Genomic DNA, 20,397 nt, shown 5'->3' with positions numbered 1-20,397 from the left:
TCCTAAAAATTCCCACCAAATAAAACATAACTCTCAGCTTCTAGGTTGTGACTGTTTTTTAAGCCAGCATTCCAAGTACAGTTCCTCTCAATGTGAAGACCTGTGGATTACAGAGGCAGGTTACTTGCCCCCTCCCACACCTGATATATACTGGTGGGATAGCCTTTAAATAATATTACAGATACTCCCATTCAAATGGGGAGAACAGGAGGCACACAGAAGTCACTGATTCATAGAAATCCTAATATCCAGCTAAGTAAATATGGAAAAGTTCCTTAAATAGGACTTGGGTCCACTCTTTCCTGGGAATGATTCTCTATAGCTCCTGGTTCTACCCTCTGAGCTCTCAGTTCTGCCCTCTGATTTGTCCTTCCTGTTCCATTAAAGGTAACCCATGATTTGTAGCTTAGAGATAGTCTTATCCTACTTCCTGCCTCTCAAAGTTTGACCTTCTGAAGGTCTCTTTTCACTTTGTATGGTTTCTGTCCATGCAGCCCACCCTGATAATGTTTCTGCCAATATTAATTAAAAAAAAAAAAAAAACCCAACTCTGTAGGTTACCTGCAACAGGGCAGTTAAGTGGAGTTTATTCCATTAGTTAAAAGCCACACCATAAATCTCTTCAGGGTAAGCCCTTTTCTACCTTGGGTTGTTGAAACTGCAGAGGGACAATGTCCATAAACTTTCAGAAGCCCTAGAGTTCTCTGAAGTACTACCTTAGATTTTCCTTAATCACTAAATGAGATTTTTACAGTCACAACCTCAACTTCATCTTTAGACCATGTTTTCTTGGAAGAGCCCTGGATTTGATCTTTGCCTGGAAGCTATTTACAATTTTAGCATTTTCTGTCATCTGGAAAGTTTCAGAAGCAGAAAGTCTTGACTCCTTTTTATTGAATAATTCTTCCTTCAGCTTATCTCTCCTCTTACATTTTGCTATAAGAAACCAAGAAGTACTTTCAACACTACCTGGAAATCTCCTTAGCTAGATCACTTAGCTCATTAGATATATTCCTCCCCACCCCCCGTATCTTTGCATATGACAGTTGCTAAATTTTCTGTCATATCTAACAAGAATCTCTTATCTTTTAGTTCCCAGTAATATTTTCCAGATTTTCCTGAGTCCTTACCAATGACATCCCTGAAGGTCATTAGGCTTCTGCTAAGTTTCTTCAATGTACCTTGGGCTTTTACTTCTGAGTCTTCCCTGTCATAAAGGCACTCCCACATTTTAGTGGTTTTGTTATGATAGTGCCCCACATCTGATACCAAAGTCATAATTATTTATATGCAACATTATTCCAAAATATAGATATTTAAAATAATGAATATTAACTCCCACAATTTCTGTGGATCTGAAAGCCAGGAGCAGATTAGCTTGGTGAGTCTGTCTCAGTCTCTCATGTGGTTACAATCAAGGTGTCAACCAGAGCTGCAATCATCCAAGCACTTGACTAAGTGGGAGGATCTACTTCCATGGTGACAAACTCAAATATTAATATCTAGCAAATTGGTGCTGGTTATTGGCAGGAGACCTCAATTCCTCACCACCTGGACCTCTCTGAAGTGGATGACTGGAGTCCTCATTACATGTCACCTGGCTTCTCCTATACTGAGTCAAACCAAAAACGGTTTGAAAACTGCAAAATCTTTTATGACATAGTCTTGGAAATCAAACTGTTTTTCTGAAGTATCTTATTGGTTACGCAGGTCACCTCTGTTCAGTGTGAAAAAGTACTGCATAGGGTCACGAACACCAGGAGGCCGTAATCACTGGGGTCGTCTTGGAGGCTGGCTACCACACGTTTTATATAATTATGTTAGATATCTAAAATAAGGTATTTGAAAAACCTTAATAATTGGTTAAATGAAAGAAATTCATTTAATTTAAGTTATTAAAAATAACTTTTATATTAATTATCTGGGTATGCTTCTTCATGCAGAAAAGATAGAGCAGAAGGAAAACAAAAATCTTAGCATTCTTTATTTCTAGATGAGTGGATTTTGAATTTTAAAGTTTCTTTTTTTTTTTTTTACTTTTTTGTGTATCTTTGAAGCACAACACTAGTGTATAGAAACAATTTTATAATGGACAAACTCATGAATTTTGAGGGTACAAATTAGAATAATGATTTATAATTTTTGTTCCTTTAAGAAACAACATAATCTTCCCTTAGTTTAAAAATGAAAATTTTTACACTCTTTAAAAATATTAATGATAATTTTAAATGGTTGGAGCTGTTAACTTCCAGTTTGGCAATTGATGGTTTATTAAAAGAAAAATCAGGAGTTCCCTGGTGATCCAGTGGTTAGGGCTCCACGCTTCCACTGCAGGGGGCACAGGTTTGATCCCTAGTCAGGGAACCAAAAACACACAAGATTTGCAGTTAGGCAAAAAAAAATTTTTTTTTAATCATACTGCCAAATTTTAAGTTAATATTTGTATTAGCACACACAGATCATGTGTGTATGCATGCAACATGAGTGTGTTCAATAGTAAAAGGGAGAAAAAGACTTCTTTAAAGGTCATTCCTACAAGTCATTGCTCAGTAAAATATTCTTTGGGCTATTTAAATTCAGTACTAATTTACAAGTATAAACTTTTAGATTTTTCTCTTTCATTTGAACACCTTCCTCCACAATTTCTCCTAAAAAGATGAAGTTTAAAGATTCCCGTAAGATTATTTGAAATAGAAAGACAAAGCAAAGTTTAAAAATCAAGCTGTAGGTGAACTTCTAAAAATATACCAGACTTGAGATTTTTTTGAAGCTCTTTCTGAAAATTAATGCAGAAGTTATTTTCTTTCTTTTGGATGTGAGGATAGTCCATATTCATGAAGCTTAGGATGCTGGAAGCTTTCCTAATTATTCTGTATCCACTCAGATCAGAGCCACCGTAGCTGTTTGTAAAGTTTCATTGTACAAAGGTGTCCACTGAGGGCTGGTGGTGCTGAAATTCCAGCTCACACGTCCTTGTCCAGCCGTGAGGGGAAATGTGGCTTTCCCCTCCTGTTTAACAAAATGTCTCCAGATGGGCTAAGAGTGAATTCTATCACTCTTTTGTATTATGAGCCCTAGGAAAACTTAGGCATTTTATTCAAATTACCAAAAATGATACTAAAATATAGGGAGTGAGTAGAGACTGAAAGGAGATAAAACAGTTAAGGATTTGGTAGCCAATTATAATAGGTTCCTGAACTCACATGGAGTATGAAAAAATGTTCAGAATTTTCAGTATCATTTTATTTGGTTTCATCTTTCCCCATTGCCCATCTTTTGGATAGAATGTACTGGAAGAGTAGGAGGGGACAATTTCTTTTTCTTTCAGGTGCTACTTGTCTTTCCATTTTCATGCTAGCAAAGCAGGGTTCAGTACAACAGAAACAGAAAGTCTCAGAAGAGATGGGAATTTAAAGCCACCAGTCTGCTAGGAAGCAACCTTGTTTCCTCATTTCCGTGGGAACAAGAATTTGTCGGGATCTGTAGACAGTACAGAAATCCATGACTCTGCTGTTGCTGCCTTCTGTCTGTGTCCAAGGAAATGGATTTCAGATCCTTCTTCCATTTGATAAAGGAGGCATACCGGCCACTTCTTTTCCATGCCTTTCTGACTGCTATTCTTTCACTGACTACCATGTTATTTTATATTATGTTTGGTCATGGTTCTCCTTAGAGTCCAAGCACTCTAGTTCCAGTCTGTAACTGGAAAGTCCACAGACATCATCTAGCCAAAACCAAATACATAGCATGTAAGGGAAAGGAGTTCTGGAGAAGTGACACTGAGGCCAAGATAGGTTAGCACTCAGGTTTGCAGCTCCCAGCCCAGAATGTTTCATATCCACTTTGCTTTCTCCTTGTAGTATGTTCATTTCAGTCAATAGCATTTACTGAAATAGCATTCTGCATTTCTCATATCTCACCGGCTATTTGGGGCACAGACATCATGCACCCCTAGGCACAAGTGCCTCAGCCCGTGTTTACTCCTTCAGCCATAAACAGCTCTTCTTACATAAATCATTAGCACCAAGGGCTGCCTACTACTCAACAGTTACGTTTAGATGTGTTTGAATCCCATTTGGGCCATAAGTCAGACGTCAGCTATAATATCCTGTAATAGCACATAATATTTTATCTGTTTGGAAATCTCATTACAGGTAGACCTTGTTTTATTATGCTTTGTTTTATCGTGCTTCACAGACACTGTGGTTTTTTGTTTTTGTTTTTTACAAATTGAAGGTTTGTGGCACCCTGCACTGACTAAGTATATTGGTGCCATTTTTCCTATAGCATTTGCTCACTTTGTGTCTCTGTGTCACATTTTGGCAATGTTTCAGACTTTTTCATTATTATTATATTTGTTAAGGTCATCTGTGACCAGTGATCTTTGTTACTGCTGCTGCTGCTGCTAAGTCGCTTCAGTCGTGTCTGTGCAACCCCATAGACAGCAGCCCACCAGGCTCCCTGGTCCCTGGGATTCTCCAGGCAAGAACACTGCTACTCACTAAATGTTCAAATGATTGGTTTTTTTTTTTTAAGCAATGATGTATTTTTAAAGGATATACTTTTTTTAGATGTATGCTATTGCAAACTTAATAGACTGCAATATAGTGTAAACACGACTTTTATATGCACTGGGAAACAAAAAAATTTGTGTGACTCACTTTATTGTGATACTCAGTTTATGGTGTTGGTTTGGAACTGAAGCTGCACTATGTTTGAGGTCTGCTGATACGAGAGTGTTGGGCCTTCCTTTCAACAACCTCTTTTTCCACTTTATTATTTTTTTAAACTTTTTATTTTGTCGTGAAAGTTGCTCAGTCATGTCTGACTCTTTGCAACCCCATGGACTACATATAGTCCATGGAATTCTCCAGGCCAGAATACTGGAGCGGGTAGCCTTTCCCTTCTCCAGGGGATCTTCCCAACCCAGGAATCGAACCCAGGTCTCCCACATTGCAGCTGGATTCTTTACCAGCTGAGCCACTAGGGAAGCCCAAGAATACCGGAGTGGGTAGCTTATCCTTTCTCCAGGGGATCTTCCAGACCCAGGGATCGAACTGGGATCTTCTGCATTACAGGTGGATTCTTTAAAAACTGAGCTATCAGGGAAGCCCTTATTTGTATTGGGGTATAGCCAATTAACAATGTTGTGATAGTTTTAGGTGAACAGAGAAGGGACTCAGCCATACATATGCATATATCCATTCTCCCCCACCTTTTCTTTCACTTTAAACTATACTGCGTCTCTATTTATGTGAAAATCTCCCCAGGATCAATCCGCAACGGTGTTTTCTCCCCCTATTAAAAGTGTGACATAAATTATAATTCAGTTGATACTTGTTTATTCATAGTTTATGATTAGTTTTTAAGGTGGTCTTTAAAAACTTAAACTCATGTGTTAGGATATTTCATAGCATTCTTAGGAAAAAACACACCAAACATCTGATTTGATAATGTGACTGTGCCAAGTAGCTTGGCATTTCTCTAGATTAGGGGTTTAGAAGGTTGGCAGGTTTCAGACCCTATTTTGTTTTAGGAAGAAACAGGTTTCATTAACAGGATGAACACAGGAAACTCAGCGGGTAGAGTAAAAGTGAAATTTTTGTTTAGACTCTGCTTATAAAAATGGAAGCCTGTATTCCAGTGTTTGGGAAGCACGTGAATCTGAACATGGCAGGATCTAGGATGACCTGGGCTCTTACAGTGCCTGAGTGACATCATTACTGGAACCAATGATCTTTATGGAGTCATTTGGATGTTAATGTAGACAGGGCTGACTGTCTGTTGATTTCAAGGTGTAGCTGGTGGGTTGTTTTGTCTTCAAATAGACATCCTTGATGTCACATCATTACTCTTGTTTATCTTGTCCTCCTAAACCTTCAGGCCCAAGCAGCCTGTTTTGGGGAGAGCTGCCAGCCTGTACTCCTGATGGCACTCAGGGCCTCCCACCACGTGTAGGAGCCCTGGGTGGGTTCCAAAGTGACAGGAGACCTTTGTGTTCACTGTCAGTCCTCAATCTTAAATAAAGACCACTTCAGAAGCATTAGGGGAGAACCACAGCAGGACTATCCTGAGAACCTGAAAAAGTGGATTCCTCCAAGACTACCCTCAACATCAGCAGTCCAACAGGATTTATTCCTTTTAATTTCCAAGATTTCTAAAGCATGAAACCCGGTACTACCCCTTCATCAAGATTGGATTTAGGCAGTATGACAGTGTGCTTTGATCAATGGAAATCTTGTGAGCAGACAGGTAACCTGCAAATGGCATTTGATGATGAAAACAACTGAAAGAACCAGACTGTGTGTAACCAGATTTTGTAAAAAATGGAAGTATAGTTGATTTATAATGTGTTAGTTTCAAGTGTACAGCAAAAGAATATATACACATTCTTTTCAGATTCTTTTCCATTATAGATTATTATGAGACATTGAATATAGTTCCATTGTGCTATAAAGTAGGTCCTTGTTGTTTATTTTGTAAATAGCTGTGTGTACCTGTTAATCCCAAATTCCTAGTTTATCTTCCCCCTCCTCAACTTTTCCCTTTTGGTAGCCATAAATTTGTTTTCTACGTCTGTGAGTCTGTTTCTGTTTTGTAAATAAGTTCATTTGTATGATTTTGTTTAGATTCCACATGTGAGTGATATCATATGATATTTGATGTGTCTTTCTCTGTCTGACTTACTTCATATAGTCTGATCATCTCTAGGTCCACCCAAGTTGCTGCAAATGGCATTATTTCATTCTTTTTTATGGCTGATTAATATTCCATTGTATGTATGTATCACATCTTTTTTATCTATTCCTCTGCTAATGGATACTTAGGTTGCTTCCATATCTTGGCTATTGTTAATAATGCTGCCATAAATATTAGGGTGCTTTCATCTTTTCAAATTAGAGATTTTTATAACTAGCTTTTGGATTAAATATTGACCAACTTTATTATTTGTTTATTTGTTCAATGAATGCATCGTTCATTCAGCTAACACTCGGTCAGGGCTTACTTCAGTGATCTGTCATCAAAGGACCTGAACTCTCTGCACCACAAATTTCACAAATGAGCTGTTAGATTCTGGTCAGAACATACGTTTTATTTTGATACAGATGAGAGCATTTGTGATTACAGTGATGTCTGGTCTCTAAAGTTGAACGGGTCCTGTTGATGGAGAGTGGGACAAAAACTTGCTACAAGGGACAGCAACTAAGAGGAACAGTAGAGTCGGTGGCCTGAGAGACCATTTCTGGGTCACAGAAGATCTTTGACTCTGAAAGGATATGAAAAAGTATGATCAGGGTTGGAAACAATTTTTCTTCATCAGCAATACTGCTCTGAAGGGTGACCAAGTGAAGACCGCAACAACTGAGTTTTATAAACTTTATAAAGATTGTTCTCCTTTGGGAGTGATCTTGGTAATTTGCTGCTAACTTCTTCAGCTCACAGTCTAAGCTATACACAGATAATTATAATGAAGAGGAGTTAAAAAAATGTTGGGGTTGGAGAATAGGGGAAGTTTATTTTTAAGTCACAAAAGGGCAGAAAGGGAAATTCAGGGATGTGATCAAGGTTAGCAAAGTCCGTTCTGGGCTGAGAAAATGCCAGACTGGTGGCAGATGGTTAACATAAACAAGAACCTTGCCTTCTCCCCTATTCGTTTACGTACCTTTTCAAATCATTGATGTGGATAGAAAAGGATTAATGTGCATTCTCGTCTTAAAATAGTTTATTATTGTACTTAATAATTTAGTGCTCCAGTTGTACCAGTTGCAGGCCAGTGGGGCCTCTCTGACCTGTTGCTTAGGTTCTGGCACCATGCTGCAGTTAGTTCCCCCTTCCATGAAAGAATACCGAGTGCTTGTGTAGATCACAGGGCCACAGTAGATGCTATGCTTTCCAGACTCCCTTGCAGCCAGAAATGACCATACGACTCGGTTCAGGCCAATAGCACGTGAACAAAAGTTACGTGAGCCACTTCTGAGCCATCTCTTTAGAGACAAAGCCACTTCCTCATGCCCTCTCTTCACCAGACATGAAGGCAAGCCCACTTCACGTCTGTGGATGATGGTAATACCCCAGGAGATGGGGAAGTAACAGGATGTTACAGGATGTGAGGAGCCTGGATCCCAGAATGGGAGCAGCCCTGCCTTAACAGCTCTGTGCCACTCACTGCTGGACTGCTTCAGGAGAAAATTTTTAATTTAAGGCTATCTATTTTATTCTTTCTTTGTTACAGCAGCTTCACTTGAAGTCTATCGCAGTTCTCAAAGACACAGTGATGTTAAACTGCAGGGTATGTTCAGAGAAAGCGTCGTGACTGGAGTGTGGTTAGGGAGTGGTGGGAGGTGGGGCAGAAAAGGCAGGACTTAGTATAGTTTCGTGTCAGGAAATCATGGATGGGCTTGTGTCTCACGACAGAGGACGTGATGGGCTGGGAAGGGTCCATCTTGGTCTTAGTTGTGAGGTCTGTCCTCTTCTCCATAGAGAATCCTGCCTCCAAAACAAACAGCAAATGACACTCAGCACCGGCCTCTCACAGCCTGGATCCTGAAACACTGGCCACACATTGTCATACACCACGCCCCTGCTCTTCCTCCAGACCTCCCAACTTCTCATTTTGTGATTTATCTTTGAGTCAATACCTTTATCTTGCCCCCTGAATTTCCTCTGTGAACAAGCTGTGCGGTCTACATCTTGCCTTGTGCCCTGCCCTCTGCAGAGACCCCCACTGAATACACGCCAGACCCGGGGCCACACTTCAGTGGAGCACTGCAGAAACTTACCACCTTTTTGTCAAATCTTACAGGAAAAATTAATGGGAGAATTTCTCCATCCATGTTCAATTTTGCTGCTCTCTTGTTAATGAATTCTCCTATGTTTACTTCCTACTGGCTGTGGTTGACAATTTGGAAAATTACTTTAGAAAAAATATGGATTTTAAAAGTCTTATTTCCAATATTCAGGAAAACAGCACTTTTTTTTTTTTTTAACTTTCGTTTCAAACTCTTTGACCATTCCAGTCCCAAGAATCTTCTACATACAATCAGAATTCCTTTGTTTGGTGAGGTTGAATGTCAGCTTTCTGTGTTCCTGCAAAGTTAAACATTCATCGTAGCCCCAGATCATTGCTAAGTCCATTTCCCCTGGTAGATTTGCTCTCTACCCCATCCTTTCCCCTGGGAGACTGACATGTGTAGACCGCATTAATAGGCTCCCTTGCCCACCAGCTACCAGGAGGATTCAGACAATTGGAGACCCTGGAGGGAGACCAGAGGTTGTAAGGAAAGTGCGATCGAGGTGTCTGTCCTCTATGGTCCCTCCCTTCTGGGTTGCGAAGGGTTGGCTGCAGAGTTGGGTGCATCCCCTTGCCAGAGCACACGGCAGCTCTGAGACGGCCAGACCAGGTCTCAACACAGCTCTTCTCTACGTAAATGATCCCTCCCTTCTGTTTTGTTTTCTAATAGCATGGGCTCCTCACCGCTGCTTTCTTGCCTGGAAAACCCCAGGGACGGGGGAGCCTGGTGGGCTGCCATCTCTGGGGTCGCACAGAGTCGGATATGACTAAAGCGACTTAGCAACTCAGCAGCAGCATCTTCCCTCACTGGTTTCTCTGACTCTGCCCTTCACTTCTGTAAATACCCTTATTACACTGTCCTCAGGGATCTAGTTTCACTGTACCATCTGTTTCCTGCTAGAAAGCTGACTGAAACAGTGATTAAACTAGGGTTGTCTATAACACACCATAGTACATGTTCACTGAGAGGGGGCTAGTGCCTTAGATGTGCTCACTGGGTCTAAATTATCTGATTCTAACCAGTGCCCCAAGTTCAGCTCATATATTTTTGGTTATTTCTTCAGGTCAAAGGATTAGTTCATCCAGCCTACTGTGGGCGTGGCCTGAGAACACATGCTGCTACAGACACAGGGAGCAAATGTCTCTCTTCCCCATAGAGTTCTCTTTCCCCAGGAACTTTGTTCTTTCTCTCTCCCTCCTTGCCTCTTTTATCCATTCATCCACCCATCCATCCATCCATACACCCATCCACCCACCCAGTCACCCACCCAGTCACCCATCCACCCACCCATCCATCCATCTCTGTGTGTGTACAAACACATACATACATGTGTAAATATAGAATTCCTTTTTCTGAGGCACTTGAAGGTAAATTACATATGGTGTTTTCCCTTTAAATATTTCAGTGTGTATTACCTAAGAATAGAATATTTTCTTACATAACCGTGGTACAGTATCAACTTCATAAACTTACATTGATGTAATCTTTCATCTAATCTGGCAGCTGTATCCTGATTTTGTCAGTCAATCTAATAATGTTCTTTCCAGCACTTCATTCTCCTCCACAGGATTCAGTGCAGGGTTGGGTACTGCATTTTGTTGTCATGATCTTTTGGTCTCCTTTAGCCTGAACAGTATCATAGCCTTTTGTCGTCTTTTATGACATTGACATTTGAGAAACAGTCTCCCCTCCCATCCACGCACCATTCTTTTTAAAAATAGAACAGTCATCATGTTGTGTTTGCCTGATGCTTCTTGGTGATTTTACTGGGGTTATGCATTGCTGGCCACGATGCTGCACTGGTGAAGTTGTGTCCTTCACGGGCTAATGTGTTAGGAGACGCACACTATTCACTGGCGGAGGTAATTCTGATCTCTGCTACATAATTATTAGGTTTTATTTTCTCCCTTGAATGCATAAGCAGTTCACGAGGAGACACTTTAACACATACAAGTGTCCTGCTCTTCATCAAAACCTCCCCCTGGATTGAAAATCCATGGGTGCTTCTTGCTGATCTACTCTCCACTCTGTGGCTGTACAATGATAATGTTCCCTCTCCAGCTCTCCCCGCACACTGGCTGTTTGGCCCTCAGCTTTCAACTGTAAGCAGAGTAACCTTCTCCTCTATTTATGCATATGTCTTTTAAAATCAGTGATATGGATTGATTTTTCAATCCCGTTTTCCAAGAGTTTATTATTGTACTTAATGTGCAGGTGCTCCAGTTGTACCATTGCGAAGACTTTGAGCTGCTTCCCAAGTCCTTGTAACATGCCCCATTATCTTTTGTGCGCACTTCCTTTCTTTCTTTCTGGCTTAACATGTTCCAGGCTCGTCTTGTACTGACCCTGCCCTGGTCTTCGAATCAGCCATTTTTCTGAGTAGTCCTCGTCAGTATTTGTGAGGAGTAGGAGACACCACTATCTGGACCCTGCGTGTGCTTACTGTTGCTGCTGGAGTGTATCCCCTTTTTGATACTTTCATTAGGGAGAACTGGGAAATACAAGCAAGAATATGCACTATGCATACATATACACACACATTAGTACCCATACATGCATACCTAAAGGTGTATATACATTTTTCACGTATCTGTTTCAGAAATTCTGGAGTTAGCACACAAAGTTGTGGAGTCCAAAGCCTGCAGGGCAGGCTGGTGGGCTAGAGGCCCAGCAAAGAGCTGATGTCACAACTCCAGTCAGAATTCCTTTGCCATTGGGGAACCTCAGTCATTTTCTCTTATGGCCTTCAACTGATTGGATGAGGCCCACCTACATTCAGGAGAGTAATCTGCTTTCTCAAATTCTACTGATTTAAATAGTAATCATTAATCTCATCTAAAAAAACACCTTCATAGTGACATCTAGACTAGTATTTTATTTGACCAAATATCTGGGTACTGTGGCCTAGCCAAGTTGGCACATAGAACTATCATACTTACTGTGCTGTGTGCTAAACACACTGGGGAAGTCCCTTTTGGGAGAAGGCGATGGGGAGGTGGCCTTTCAGGGCCCTCAAGAGGTGGTTCCCACTGATACATCTCCTGGCTCCTTTTCCAGTGCTCAGGTTGGGGACCAGGACACAAGCTGGAGAAGTGCTTTCAAATCCTCCCCTCCCTCTACACTATACACTTCCTCTTAGCCAAATAAGGCAAAGAAATACATACTTCTTTTTTTTTCTTAAGTTCGGAGATGGAGAGTCGCTGCTGATATGAAGGGTTCCCTAGGAAATTTTATCTCAAAGTACATGGTCACAGTACTCCTCAGATAAATGCGTCTCTCTTGGGTCAGGAACAATGTTCCAGATAACTGGGTCTCCCATGGCCCAGGTTCACGCCTATCTGTTTTGTGCTGCTGTGTCAGTTTTGATTCAATAGAAGCATTTCATTCTGCAGAGACAGTGGGTAGCAACTGTTTGATCCTTGACCAGAGATAACCCTGGAGAGGGTCTGTCTTACATGCTGGGAAAGTTAAGCGAAACAGCTTTTGCAGAATCCTTGAGAGAGAAAAGGGCCTTGGTTGCAGCCTAAAGAACACTCTGGAGACCTGCCCACGTGTTTTCGTCCTGTCAGACTCTTCAGTGCTCAGTGTGTAACTGGAATTGTTAAGGTGGGGCAGGGGGATACTTCTGCCCATGTGCTTACTTCTGTATACACTCAGAGGGGCTCACGGCTATAGCCGGGCTGCAGCTTTTCTGTGTCTTTCAGGCATCATGGTGACCCACAGTGGGCAGTCTGGGCTGGGCATTCTTCCAGGGCCTGGAGCAGTGGGGCAGGTCCACCTTGTCACCTACTTGGGGAAAAAGAGCTGTAGAAGAGGAAGAGAGGAGAGAGTTTAGGAAAGCTTCTGCAACTGTGGTGAAGGTGAGAGGGAGTGAGGCTGAGGATAAAATGTGTTTGCCCACTGCTAGCGTGCTCTCCCGAGAGCCAAGCCTGTCACCTCACTGCCCCTAGAGGATCAGGTAGTTCAGCATCTGCAGCCCAGATTCTGCACCTCTCTCCTTCAATCACAGTTCCTCAGGACATGGCCCACACTTGCTTCTGATGGGTGCTGTCCAACCTGGCTCTAGGTACCTTTCCAGACCCTCTACATCCATAACAATACACGTTTACTGCACCGTATATTCTCTATCCTGCAGACATACCCTCTTCCCTCAGGCCATCCTGGCTTTGATTGTGCTTCCCTTTCCTATAATGTCCTTCCACACCTTCATCTGGTCAATGTCTCTTCTTCAAGACCGAGTTCAACCTCACTCCTCCACATCACCTTCCTGACTTCCTTCCCTAACACCTTCTCTGTGTTCTATGGGATCTGGGTGTGACCTCCCCTGGCTGTAATTGTTTAGGATGATGTCGGCTACTCCCTACGTGTGTGTATTTGTCACCTGAGAGACGCCTCAAGACCTTAAGCCTGTTGGCTCACCACAGCCACTCAGTTGCACCCTGCACCCCACCCTGTTCACAGCCTAGAGCTGCAAAACCCTCTCTCCTGCAGCTCCTGCTGGGGACCCTTGCACCTTCTCACTTCCCACCTTGCCCTCGTCCATGGCCTGGTCCTCTTGTCCTAGATCAGTGGCTGGCTAAGTGTCTTTTCTCCATGACTAAGCACAAACTTTAATTCCTGTTGGTTCTTACCTTTTGATGGTGATTGCTTTGGCTTCCTCCAAATAACAACTGTGTTCATTCCCGTCTGGCCCCCAGTATGGGCTTCCCAGTATGCTCCTCCTTCCTGCTGGGGGGCCCTGACCCCCGAGAGGCAAACTAGGCACCATCATGTGGCCAGCACTGGGGTTCGGAATAGCGTGGTGTCTTCCTCTGTATGGCAGCTGCACAAGGTCTGCCATGTAGAAGGTATCAGTGCTCACGGTGTAGTCAAGAAATACATCTGGATGCTTTCACATGATGTTACTTAATATAAAACTGTTAACAGTACTTACCTCAGGGGAATTATTACAGAGAGTTCAGAGAAGAAAAGAGAAATTAAAATTTTTCATTCCATACCATTTTCCACCGTTAGATTTTTTTTTTACTATGACTATATTTTTTAATTAATTTTATTTTATTTTTATCTGCACTAGGTCTTTGTTGCTGCGTGCAGGCTTTCTCTAGTTGTGGAGAGCAGGGGCTACTCTCTAGCTGTAGCGCGTGGGCTTATTGCGATGGCTTCTCTCGTGGAGCATGTGCTCTGGAGCGTGTGCGCTTCAATGGCTGTGGCACGCACGCATACTTGCCCTGCAGTATGTGGACTCTTCCTGGATTAGGGATCGAACCCATGTCCCCTGCATTGGCAGGCGGAGTCTTAACCACTGGACTACCAGAAAAGCTCCCATGACTGTGTTTTAGTAGCTGTACCAAGACAGCCATATCATCAAATGGAACCTGTGCTTCCTGTATTACTTTGCTAGGACTGCCATAACTGGGTGGCTTAAGCAATGGATATTTACTTTCACACAGTTTTAGAGTCTAGAAGTCTGAGATCAAGGTGTCGGTAGGGTTGGTGTTTTCCTCTTTCCTTGGCTTGCAGATGGCCGCCTTCCCACTGTGTGTCCAGATGCTCTTCCCTCTCTGCGTGCCTGTGTCCTAATCTCCTCTTAAAAGCACAATGGTCATATTGCATATCGCCTCCCTCTTATCTGTAAGGACATTGTCTCCCAGTACAGTCACATTCTGAGGTGTGGGGGTTAGGACTTCAGCCTGTGAATTTGAGGGGACACGATTCAGCCCACAACACTTCCTGATAGGTATAAACTCCTCCCATGGGGGAGGACCATAATGCCCTCCTCCTGCCTCTAGCCTACCCTGACCCACTATCAATCACTCAGTCATGTCTGACTCTTTGTGACCCCATGGACTGCAGCTCACCAGGCTCCTCTGCCCGTGGAATTCTCCAGTCCAGAATACTGGAGTGGGTAGCCACTCCCTTCTCCAGAGGCTCTTCCTGACCCAGGGATCAAACCGCAGGTCTCTGGCATTGCAGGCAGATTCTTTACCATCTAAGTCACCAGGGAAGCCCCTTCATTATCAGTAGCAGTACCAGTCCCCACCTTCCTGCTCCCTGGAAGACCATCCAGCGCTCTCATTTGTTCTGATGAAACTAAGCCAGCCTAGTGTTTATTCTCCATTCTGGTTACACCCCGAATCCTCTAGGAAGATTTACAGATTCTGATGTCAGGGTCCTACACTCAAAGGTTTGCATGTGGTTGATCTGGAAACAGTGGGGGCCTTAGAGTTTTTAGAGTTCCTAGGTGGATCTAACATACGGCCAGGTTGGTCATCATGGACGTAGCCCCTCTCTGTAGAATGTAGCTCCTTCTGTTAGGTCTGTGGAGGCAGAGGTGCGTGTGTGCTCAGTTGTGTCCGACTCTTGCGACCCCATAGACTGAGCGCACCAGGCTCCTCTGTTCAAGGAATTTTCCTGGCAAGAATACTGGAGTGTGTTGCCATTTCTGCCTCCGGGACTCTTCCCAACCCAGGGATTGAACTGTATCTTCTGCATTGGCAGACAGATTCTTAACTGATGAGCTACCAGGGAAGCCAGGTCTGTGCACGTGGATATAAATTCAAGGTAAATGCAGGAGCTGCCGTGTTCTCTCTGCTGCAGGTGTTGGTTTGACACAGGTGGAAGCTATGACCGGGTACAAGATTTTGAGGCAGAGCCTGAAAGTCATCTCTGAATTTGGTCTAGCCTGTGTCTTAGAGAGTAAATAGTGGAAATCCAGAAATTCCACTATTATCTTTATAGTGCTAACATTTAGTAGCATCTTTATAGTGCTAATATTTAGTAATGAAATTGTAGGTGCTTGGTAAAAATTTGTTGACTAAACAAACAAGGAGGGGAGTAACACGTGAATGAATGAATGGTCGCTGCCCAACCATGCAATGCTATTCACTAATTTCTTTATAAATGTCTCCCATGTATAGAGTCTTTGGGTGATTCTGGGTGAATAATTCTTTTCCTCTCCCCTTTTCTATACAGCTAAAGACACCACTTGTAACACTGTTGCTTTAGACAGGGTCCAAGGCCATCCATTATGTAACAGCTTTCTTTAACTTTATTGTGTTTTCCTTGACTTTGGCTATGATTTTTGGCAGCTTCTTGGGTCAAGAAGCACAGTCTGTGCAGTTTTTACCCTTTCTACTTGCAGTTTCTCAAGCCTAAACTTTCCTCTGATTTTGGTCCACTTTGGAATACTTTCAGACATTTAAAATTTTGTTTTCCATTTTGTTCAGTTTTTACTATGTATCTGCTAGGGACTTGCATGACTGCTTTACTTCTCCCCTACTAGTGAACCAACCAATATCTAAACTTTTTGATAAGTAGCCACAACTAAACATTTAATAAGCATATGCTCCAAGCCAGGCACTGGAATAAACTTGACATGAATTATTTTATTTCATTCTCAAAATGATCCTATTCTGTGGTTCCTACTACTGTCCCACTTCACAGGTATGAAGACTGAGGCTCAGGTTTTAGAGTTTACTCAAGGTCGCATAAGTTAGCTCTCAGAGCCCTGCTTGTGTCTTAGCTACCACAGGAAACTCTTTTTTAGAGGAAAAACCACCCTAGAACCCACATAAAGTTATAATTTTATTAATTTAGTTTATAAACAATTGACTTACAAATTACTATAGATACAGTTTACAGATAATGGATTCACAAAGCTCTCCAAACAGTCCTTCACGGTAGTTTTGGAATTTGTGTTATGATGCTGACTTTGGATTGAGCTACTGTTGTGCAAGTTGATTTATCTATCACTTTACAAACATCTTGGTGTGGCTCACCTTACACCAGTTGCTTTTGTTAGTTTTACTTCCAGCAGGAACTACAGAGCTCATAAGTTTATAAATGATGAGATACCATTTTGTACCCACTAGAATGACTAAAATGAAATATATTGATAATAATACCAAGTATGGATGGAGATGTAGAATACCTGGAATTCTCATGCCAGGCTAGAAGACTTAGAAATGGTGTGTTATTGAGCAATTTGACTCTTTTCCATCATGTTTGTGCATCATTTTGATAAATATCCATTGCTCTAATTTTCCACATTAACATTTTATAAAGGAAAAATCATATGGTCATCTGAAAATCAAAATCATCTACCAAAACTCATCAATAACATCACATGTAACCATGAACAGTGGAAAGCATTTTATTACAAATCAGGAAAGGTAAAATAGATGATACCACCCTTATGGCAGAAAGTGAAAAAGAACTAAAGAGCCTCTTGATGAAAGTGAAAGAGGAGAGTGAAAAAGTTGGCTTAAAGCTCAACATTCAGAAAACTAAGACCATGGCATCTGGTCCCATCACTTCATGGCAAATAGATGGGGAAACAGTGGGAAAAGTGTCTGACTTTATTTTTCTGGGCTCCAAAATCACTGCAGATGGTGCTTGCAGCCATGAAATTAAAAGACACTTACTCCTTGGAAGGAAAGTTATGACCAACCTAGATAGCATATTAAAAAGCAGAGACATTACTTTGCCAACAAAGGTTCGTCTAGTCAAGGCTATGGTTTTTCCTGTGGTCATGTATGGATGTGAGAGTCGGATTATAAAGAAAGCTGAGTGCCGAAGAATTGATGCTTTTGAACTGTGATGTTGGAGAAGACTCTTGAGAGTCCCTTGGACTGCAAGGAGATCCAACCAGTCCATTCTGAAGGAGATCAGCCCTGGGTGTTCTTTGGAAGGAATAATGCTAAAGCTGAAACTCCAGTACTTTGGCCACCTCATGCGAAGAGCTGACTCATTGGAAAAGACTCTGATGCTGGGAGGGATTGGGGGCAGGAGGAGAAGGGGACGACAGAGGATGAGATGGCTGGATGGCATCACTGACTTGATGGACGTGAGTCTGGGTGAACTCCGGGAGTTGGTGATGGACAGGGAGGCCTGGCGTGCTGCGATTCATGGGGTCTCAAAGAGTCAGACACGACTGAGCAACTGAACTGAACTGAAAATACCCATTATTACTACATCTATTTTATAATATACTAGAGATCTTATGAGTACAGTTAAGTTAAAAAAATAATAAATGAGTAAACAAACAAAAGACATATAAGTTGCCAGGGAAGAAGCAGAGTTGCCATTGTTCACATTTATGTGATGGTCTGTAGAATCTCCAAGGGAACCTACAGTCTAATTAAAACTGACCAACGAATCTGGCAAGATTGCTGGATATGAGTGCATAAAATATCAGTTGTGTTTCTACTAGCAACAAATGTAAAAAATGGAATTAAGAAAGATATTGTTTTAGGTAACAACACAAATACCACTGTACTTAAAGAATAAATCTTTCAAAAGATGTGCAAGACTGCTTTGGAGACAGTTATAAAAATTGCAAAAATTAAAGCCAATCTAAGGAGAAACATGCACCACATTTTCAAATGAAAATGCTCCATATCTTAAAACTGCTAAATGTCCCCCAAATTTGTAGAATACATCAATGTAATTCCAGTAACTCAGTGAAATCCCCTTTTTATTGAAGGGTTAATTCTAAAATGTATATGAAAACATAAAGGACCAAGATGCACCAATAAAAATTTTGGCAAAAATAAGAGTTCAGGGGCTCACTTTACTACATACTTATAAAAAAAAAACCTATAGTAAACAAGGTGGTACTTTTTTCTTTACCTTCTTTTTAAGAAAAGTTATTTTTTTTAATATTGTTGATTTACAGTGTTAGTTTTAGGTGTACAGCAAAGTGATTTTGTTATTCATATATATATATACTTTTCCGTTATCGTTTATCACAGGATATTGAAAATAGTTCCCTATGTTATACAGTAGAACCTGGTGTATTCATCCTATATACAGTAGTTTGCATCTGCTAATCCCAAACTCCTAATCCATCCTTCCCTGACCCCATTCCCCTTGACAAGGGCAAGTCCGTTCTCTATGAGTCTGTTTCTGTTTCACAGGTAAGTTCATTTGTGTAATATTTTCGATTCCATATATGTGACACCGTATGACATTTATCCTTCTCTTACTTCACTCAGCATGATAATCTCTAGGTCCGTCCATGTTGCTACACATGGCATTACTTCATTCTACTTTATGGCTGGGCAGTATTCCACTGTATACATTAATATGTATCACATCGTCTCTGTCCATCCTCTGTAGCTGAACATTTAGGTTGTTTCTGCGTCTTGACTATTGTAAACAGTGCTGCTATGAACATAGGGGTGCATGTTTCTTTTTGAATTAGTTTCAAACAGGGTGATATTGATGACAATGTAAACAGACCAGTGGAACATAATAAAGAGCAGTCAACAGATGTATGAGTATGTGGAAGTTAGATATACGACAGAGGTGATTGTAAACCATGCTTTCAAAGCACTCTCATGCTTAACTTTTCCTGTCTAAAACTCTAAGTGCGAAATAACCCTGAGCCCCAAAAACACTGTGTAAAGGGAGAACTCTTTTCTCTTCTACTCACATACTCAGTTATTCTGGCCACCAAACGTGTGTGTGCGTGTGTGTGTATATGTGCGGGGTTTCCCACACTAAGCAATTGGGTGTCATACAACTTTAACTCAGTTTGGCACTGTCTACCCTGGGAGCAGTATTGGATCCCACAGGTTAACGCTCAGTCCCACAAGACTGCTCCCTAACTTCAGACACCAATCACAAAGAGTCGGACATGACTGAACAACATGCAATCACAGGCTTGGTTCCCCTGGCAACCAACCCTATCATCAGGGGCTTTGCAAAGTCACCATATTAACATAAACACAGATTGTGGCTGAAAGGGGTTTATCAATAACTTATCTTTATCTCTCCTTATCACTTGGGAAATCCCAAGATTTTAGAAGCTCTGTGCCAGGAGTGGGATGAAGACCAAATAATATATTGTTATAAGTCACAATTTCACTTGCTGCTTTTTGAAAGTCAATCACGGCTCCCCAGTGTTTTCCGAACCCGGACCCCCCCACCCGCCAGTACTCCTCGTCCACTGTCAAGGCTCCCCTTGCCATTACACTTCATCTACAAACTCAATTTACTTAGTCACAAAGTGTTGTCTGTTATTTTTATAAACTTATTTTCCTTGGAACAACAGACTGGTTCCACATAGGAAAAGGAGTACATCAAGGCTGTATATTGTCACCCTGCTTATTTAACTTATATGCAGAGTACATCATGAGAAACGCTGGGCTGCAAGAAGCACAAGCTGGAATCAAGATTGCCGGGAGAAATATCAGTAACCTCAGATATGCAGATGACACCACCCTTATGGCAGAAAGTGAAGAAGAAATAAAAAGCCTCCTGATGAAGGTGAAAGAGGAGAGTGAAAAAGTTGGCTTAAAGCTCAACATTCAGAAAACGAAGATCATGGCATCTGGTCCCATTACTTCATGGCAAATAGATGTGGAAACAGTGGGAAAAGTGTCAGACTTTATTTTGAGGGGCTCCAAAATCGCTGCAGATGGTGACTGCAGCCATGAAATTAAAAGACGCTTACTCCTTGGAAGGAAAATTATGACCAACCTAGATAGCATATTCAAAAGCAGAGACATTACTTTGCCAACAAAAGTTCATCTAGTCAAGGCTATGGTTTTTCCAGTAGTCATGTATGGATGTGAGAGTTGGACTGTGAAGAAAGCTGAGC

The 20,397-nt window shown here is 41.7% G+C and overlaps 1 protein-coding gene and 1 long non-coding RNA gene across 4 annotated transcripts in view; one reads left to right on the top strand and one right to left on the bottom strand.

Annotated features, from left to right (window-relative positions):
• The window catches only part of TSPAN5 (tetraspanin 5), a 335,779-nt gene that overhangs the window by 15,506 nt on the left and 299,876 nt on the right, over window positions 1-20,397 (top strand). The window lies entirely within an intron of this gene.
• Window positions 7,073-10,443, bottom strand: LOC147371002 (uncharacterized). Of its 2 annotated transcripts, none has more exons than XR_015166043.1 (3): window positions 10,266-10,443; window positions 9,187-9,254; window positions 7,073-8,487 (listed from the first exon to the last, which is right to left on the bottom strand). It is a non-coding gene; the product is annotated as an uncharacterized LOC147371002 (long non-coding RNA). The 2 variants fall into 2 exon arrangements; XR_015166044.1 differs by having other exon boundaries at window positions 7,073-8,491; window positions 10,266-10,414.

The sequence above is a fragment of the Bos grunniens genome, chromosome 6, assembly GCF_055505025.1.
Source record: "Bos grunniens cultivar Pamir isolate PY7600 chromosome 6, Bosgru_T2T1.0, whole genome shotgun sequence".
NCBI classification, from domain to species: Eukaryota; Metazoa; Chordata; class Mammalia; order Artiodactyla; family Bovidae; genus Bos; species Bos grunniens.
This window is presented reverse-complemented; position numbering and strand designations above follow the sequence as displayed.